This window comes from Pogona vitticeps, chromosome 1 (genome assembly GCF_051106095.1).
Source record: "Pogona vitticeps strain Pit_001003342236 chromosome 1, PviZW2.1, whole genome shotgun sequence".
In the NCBI taxonomy this organism is placed as follows: Eukaryota; Metazoa; Chordata; class Lepidosauria; order Squamata; family Agamidae; genus Pogona; species Pogona vitticeps.
In genome coordinates this window covers 319,412,567-319,419,163 of record NC_135783.1, presented here as the reverse complement: position 1 = coordinate 319,419,163, position 6,597 = coordinate 319,412,567, and the positions used below count along the sequence as shown (strand labels likewise).

At 43.6% G+C, this 6,597-nt stretch overlaps 1 long non-coding RNA gene across 2 annotated transcripts; it reads right to left on the bottom strand.

Annotated features, from left to right (window-relative positions):
• Positions 1 to 231: 231 nt before the first annotated feature.
• On the bottom strand, positions 232 to 5,482 carry LOC140703219 (uncharacterized). 2 transcript variants are annotated; one of them, XR_013544847.1, is made up of 5 exons: positions 5,367 to 5,482; positions 3,734 to 3,825; positions 1,586 to 1,674; positions 1,118 to 1,206; positions 232 to 367 (listed from the first exon to the last, which is right to left on the bottom strand). It is a non-coding gene; the product is annotated as an uncharacterized LOC140703219 (long non-coding RNA). The 2 variants fall into 2 exon arrangements; XR_013544846.1 differs by lacking the exon at positions 5,367 to 5,482 and having other exon boundaries at positions 3,734 to 3,868.
• Between the last annotated feature and the right edge of the window lie 1,115 nt (positions 5,483 to 6,597).

The following is a 6,597-nucleotide window of genomic DNA, read 5'->3' as shown; positions in this document are numbered from 1 at the left end:
AAGGAAAAGAATCCCGAGGGCTGTTGTGCATGAAACAATGAAATATCATCACTATTTTAGAACTCATAATCTGTGTTGGTAAATATAACACAACAGTAGTAGTTTCTAAGTTCCACCTTGCCAGCGCCCTTGATCTGGTGGTTCGAGAGCATCTTCATTCCACTTGCTAAATTCTTTCTTTGAATTGTGAGGCTTCATACCTAAATTATTCTGACATTAAAAAGCATTCAAGACTATGACTGTGGATGAAGCAATTTTGACTGTACAGTATTAATTACTGTTAGAATAGCAGACTACAAGTTGTCAAGGCAAGAGGTCACCACTGAGATGATGCTGTTATTCAAGCTTTATAATGCTGTTAAATGATCTGCAGGAGAGGTGACAATATTAATTAGATAACTGATACAGGTACCATATAAAACACAACTTTTATAATCAAAATGGTTGTAGGGTGATGGATTCACAGAACCAAAAGTAGAACATTATAAGCAGCAGCATTTTTTACATTAATAAATTATGCATGTTCCAAGTACTTTTAGTCCCAGGGGGTCCTTTCTCAGGAATGTGTTCTAGGCCACTAACAAAAACACGTGGCAAAGCACAGATCAACTGTTGTAACTCGTGAGCTTGACTTGGAGCCTGATCCCACCGACAATTAAAAAACGCTCTTGTGTTGGGTTCTGCCTTAAAAACACAATTCCGATTTAGGCGTATACATGAGGTACATGCAAACATGGATCGGTGTGGTAGGGGGAGCGAGTTTTTCTGCTCCTCCACCACAGAAACATATATTTTGATGCAGATGAAGAATAGATTCATTGGAATTGATTCCACATATGTGAACACTCGTGATAGGAGGAGATCACTCTAGCCTCTCTGCCCCCTCACCTCCTGCCCAATTGCGCCCCAATCAGCCTGATCGCCTGCCTGCCCCCTCATCCAACCGCCTGCCCCCTCATCCAGCCTCCTGCCCTTGGATTGCCCCCAATTGCATGCCCGTACCTTCACCCATTCAGTCATCTCATGCTGGATCACCCTGTGCCCCCTTGTTTGCCCCCACCAGCCCAATTGGTTGCTAACCCCTGCTCAATTACCTTCCCTGGCAGCCATGACTGACCTTGTTTTGACAGGTGGTGGTGAAGATGGCAGAGTTCACAGCCACAGATGATGGAGGCATGGGCGTCAGCGGCGGCAGAGGCGAGGACACTCACCACAGAAAAAAATTGGATTTGGGATAAAGTCTACATGACATTAGCCGAATCCAAAAGAACCAATCCCTCTACTGGTTTATTCAGGCAATGGGATGAGGCCTGCAGCCTGACTTGGAAATAATGAAACCGATCACAGCTTGGGACTTGGGTTATCTTTTGGTTCAGACTTTAAGAGGCAACAGGTTATTAGAAGCCCAATTTTGATTGATTGCCACAGGCAAGGTTGAAAGTATATTGTATTCTGCCTATGGACATAAGTGTATCTTTTAACAGAATTAATTAAGCTTTTATTAACATTGACTGGTGAAACTGAGTAAGCGACATATAAAAACCAGAATACTGCCTTATATTAAGTCATACTATTGACCACCTACTGTGGCGAGTGAAAGAATCCTGTTTCTGCAGCTCCACTCATCAGCAGGGCCAGTCACCCTCATTAGTGCATATGCACCAACACTGTCGTCTACAACAGAAGTCAAAGACAAATTCTATGATGATTTGGCAGCTACTATCAAAATATTGTATAAGAACAAAGGAGACAGGGGCGACTGCAATAACTACCATGGCATCTCTCTTCTCAGTGTTGTAGGGAAGCTGTTTGCCTGTGTTGTACTGAAAAGATTCCAGGTGCTTGCAGACAGAGTCTACCCAGAATCACAGTGTGGATTTCGAGCTAATAGATCCACCACCGACATGGTATTCTCCCTCAGACAGTTGCAGGAGAAATGTAGGGAACAACAACAGCCACTCTTTGTGGCCTTCACAGATCTCACAAAGGCCTTTGATTTGGTTAGCAGGGATGGCCTTTTTAAAATACTTCCCAAGATTGGATGTCCACCTCGACTCCTTAACATCATCAGGTCCTTTCATGAGGGAATAAAGGGCACTGTAGTTTTTGATGGCTCAACATCAGACCCCTTTGACATCCGAAGCGGAGTGAAACAGGGCTGTGTTCTCGCACCGACCGTTTGGGATCTTTTTTGCTGTCATGCTGATGCACGCTTTTCGAACTGCAACAGAAGGTGTCTATCTCCGGACTAGAACAGACAGAAAGCTCTTTAATCTCTCTAGATTTGAGAGCAAAGACCAAAGTCCAGCTGAAATGCATGTGGGACTTCATCATCCCTGATGATGCAGCTGTTGTTGCCCATTCTGCTGAAGACCTACAACAACTCATGAATTGTTTTATCAAGGCCTGCCAAGACTTTGGACTAACAGTCAGCTTGAAGAAAACACAAGTCATGGGCCAGGGCATGGACTCACATCCCTCTATCACCATCTCCATGCAAGAATTGGAGGTTGTTCATGACTTTGTGTACCTTGGCTCAACAATCTCCGACACTCTCTCCCTAGATGTTGAGCTGGATAAATGCATTGGCAAAGCAGCTATCATGTTCTCTAGACTCACAAAGATAGTATGGCTTAATAAGAAGTTGATGGCGTATACCAAGATCCAGGTCTATAGAGCCTGTGTCCTGAGCACACTCCTGTACTGCAAGCAATCTTGGACCCTTCGTGCACAGCAGGAGTGGGAGTTGAACACATTCCATATGTGTTGTCTCCGACGCATTTTTGGTATCATCCAGTAGGACAAAGTTCCAAAAAGAGTAGTCTTAGAATGAGCTGGAATTTTTAGCATGTATACATTACTGAAACAGTGACATCTATGTTGGCTCAGGCACGTCGTGAGATGTTTTTGGAGAATACAGAATATCTGAACCCATTTGTGAGTCCAGTAGGTCTTTCCCCATGGGGGAGTGTGGGCCTTCAACCTCCTTGCAAGCAAGCAAGCAAGCGGCTGCATACCTGCAGCTCATCTGTGGACTGTGCAGAGTGGTGGACAACTCCCTAGAGGTGAGTTGTCCACCATGCAGGTGAGCGTATGGACTGATATGCTGGAGGCGCTGGAAGCTGAGGAGGTGACTATGACAGTGGGTCATTCCATGGAGGATTGGAAGATTATCCACTGCTGTGACCTGAACTCTGGCCATTGGGAGGAATTATTCATTTCTCTGGAGGCCCAGGCGCACCATGATGAGGCTCGGCAACAGGAGGTAAAATGTTGGAAGGAGCAGTACTGGGCACACTGCTGCCAAAGGGCCACCCTTTTCCTGATGCCAGGCTCCAGACAGACGTATCCAGCAAGCCATCCAGGTGCCCCACCTGCTAGTCCACGGTTGCAGTCACTACACTGGAAAGGCGCAAGATCTCCTGGGTCTGATTGGACTTTGGGTGTGTCATATGGGAGTCATATCATGCCCCAGCTATGCCCTTGACCTCAGAGGGCCATCCAGTGACGGACACAGTATGTGCTGAGGCTACCCTAGTGCAAGACAGTCTCCAAGCCTGCATCAGACACCCTTGCTGTAATATCCCTAGTGTACCTGAGGGGTGTATTGGAACAGGTGGAGGAGGCAGGGACCATCTTGTTTGGGAGAACTCCCTGCACCCTTAAAGAGGGTTGTATGCCAAGTTAGCAGTATTTTGGTTATCAGTAAAAAGAATAAAGAATTTTACTTTACCCACTCTACTGATCGTTCAGTGGAATGCGGTGTGGGAGCCACTCACTCCATTCTAGTCTGGATTCAGGTCTGATTATGGGATGGAGTAAACCCTGAAGAAGAATAGGAGAATATGGCCTTATCACTTGTCCTTGATCTGTTAGCCACTCTTAGTATCATCAGTCATTATATCCATCTAGGTGGAATCATGAGGCTGGAATAAAAGGTACAGGATTATTAGGGGCCCACTTCAGTCCCACCTGTGGGAAATCAATTCCAGAGAAATGCTTTGAGGGATGGGCAATTATCTTGTGGAGTGCTATGGGGCATGGTTTTGTTTCCAGTGCTATTTAACATGTATACAAAGTCACTGGGTCCAGTAATTAGGAAATGTTGGGCTAGGTGTCACCAAAATGCTGATGACACCCAGCTGTATTTTTCTGTTATCTTTAATTGAGGCATGGTTGTGAATGATCCAGGCATGTGTCCAGTTGTGGTGGTGCTCTGGAAGACAATGAGTACACTGAAATCAATTTCTGGTAGAACACGGTCCCTTCCTGGGTCTGGAAGTTAGGTAATTTACTTCTGAATGGGGTTGTACTCCTACTAGAAAAACAGATACACACAGTGGGCACAGCTGGTGATCCATCTCTAGAAACCGATGTGGATTCAGTCACTAGGGTTCTAGCTTCTGCTGTGCATCAGCTACAGTCATTCCTGGATGGGGCTAGCTGATCCAAAATGAGTCATGGATTTGTAGACATCAGTGGAGCACCACAGCACACATTCTATGGGGCTCCCATTGATTGGTTCAGAAACTGCAGCTAGAGCAGAATGTGGTGGCTAGGCTGCTCTGTGGATCTCACTTGACTCCTGCAAAGAAAGCTCTTTACACAGAGACAGTGGATATGTTAATAAAGAACAAAATTGTGAGGATAAAGTTTGCACAGTAACATTTATGGCCACAAATGCAGCATCTTCCAGCACCTTTCCATGTCTATATTCCAAAAGGCAGAACTCACTGTGGACCGTTGGTCCAGACAGGCGGGATAAAAATCAATCAATCAATCAATCAATCAATCAATCAATCAATCAATCAATCAATCAATCAATCAATCAATCAATCAATCAATCAATCAATCAATCAATCAATCAATCAATCAAATAAATACCGAATTTCATTAAGCATGGTGTATTTACACTTTGTTTCCTAAGGTTGACATAGTTGCTGGATGATAAATGGCAGCTGTGTAAGTAAAACAAAGCCTTCCAAGCTTTTTAAAGAAAACATGAGACAAGTACTGAATAGCATTTTAAGTCTCCTTTGATAGCTCAATGAGTTAAGTGGTTGGGAGTTCAATTCCCCACAGTGCCTGCTGGGAGTAGAGCCAGCCTGTGTAGCCTTGGGCAAACTGTACAGTCCCAGGATACCCCAGAGGAAGGGGCTAATAAACCACTTCTAAGCACACTCTACCTAGAAAACCCTGGAAAGGGTTACCATAAGTCAGAATTGACTTGACAGCACATGATTATTATTAAGCAGCAAAAACACAACCTCACTGCTCACACTAAAATCTACTTCCTATTTTCCAAACCTGTTAGTACTCCTTTGTTATTGGATTTTGTAAGTGAGGACATCATACATTTAAGATACCTTATGGCACTCCATTCAGCTGTTCAGTGAACTGTCAGTGTGGATTAGGTGTGGTTAGTTGTATAGCTATACCCGAGAAGCTTTCCACTTGTATGAATAGAGTTTCCTAGAAGTGCTGCTCTGCAGGAAAAACAGAAACACCACAATTTTCTACAGTCTGTCAGAAACTAGCTGACAAGACAGTAGGAATGAATGATAAATATGCTTTTTCCGATTAAATATTTAGCTGATATTGTAGGGACAATATATTTAGGAGTAAACTTTTTCCCCTCTCTACATCTAGAATAGATTACATAATAATGAGACAAAATCTACTGGGAAGTGTACTTGACTTAAAGAGAGAGAGAGAGAGAGAGAGAGAGAGAGAGAATATAGCACTGAATAGGCTCCTGTGGGGAACAACCTCTTACATCATGAGTCACAGAATCTTACACTGATGGAGTTGGAAGGGGCCTAATGAGGCCATTGAGTACAATCCTCTGCTTAATGCAGAAATCCAAATCAAAGTATATCTGACAGATGGTTGTCTAATTTTCTCTTGGCTGCCTCTAGTTTTGGAGCACTCACCACCTTCCGAGATAGTTGGTTCCATACTGTTGTAACAATTAGTAGGTTTTCCTAATATTCAACTGAAATCCGGCTTCCTATTACTTGAGCCTGCTATTATGTGTTCTGCACTCTGGAATGATCGAGAACAAATCCTGCCCTTCTTCTGTATGAATATCTTTCAAGTATTTGAAAAGACCTCAGTCTTACTTCTTCATGGTTACACATGGCCAGTTATTTATTTATTTATTGAGCTTATATGCCACCCATTTAGACATAGTCTCCTCTGAGGGACTCACAAAACATGTAATAAAAACAATTAATATAAAATAAAGCTCTTTGAGTCTTTCTTCATCCTGTCAGCATCTTGGTTAAAGTGCAGTGTCCAGAACTGGACAAAGTACTCAAGATGAGGCCAACCACTGCCAAATAGAGGGGAACAAATACTTCATGGGATTTGAAGGCTAAACTTCTCCTCATGCAGCTTAAAACAGCATTTGTCGGTTTTGCAGCCACATTGGAATTTTGACTTAAACATATGATCAGCAACAATTCCAAGGTCCTTCTCCCATGTAGTACTGTTGACTGAAGTATCCCCCATCTCTGTGTTTGATCCCATCCTCGCACCTAGCAGATGTTTACATAATGGAACGCAAAACCCTGTGCTTGGAATTTTTAGTCAGAC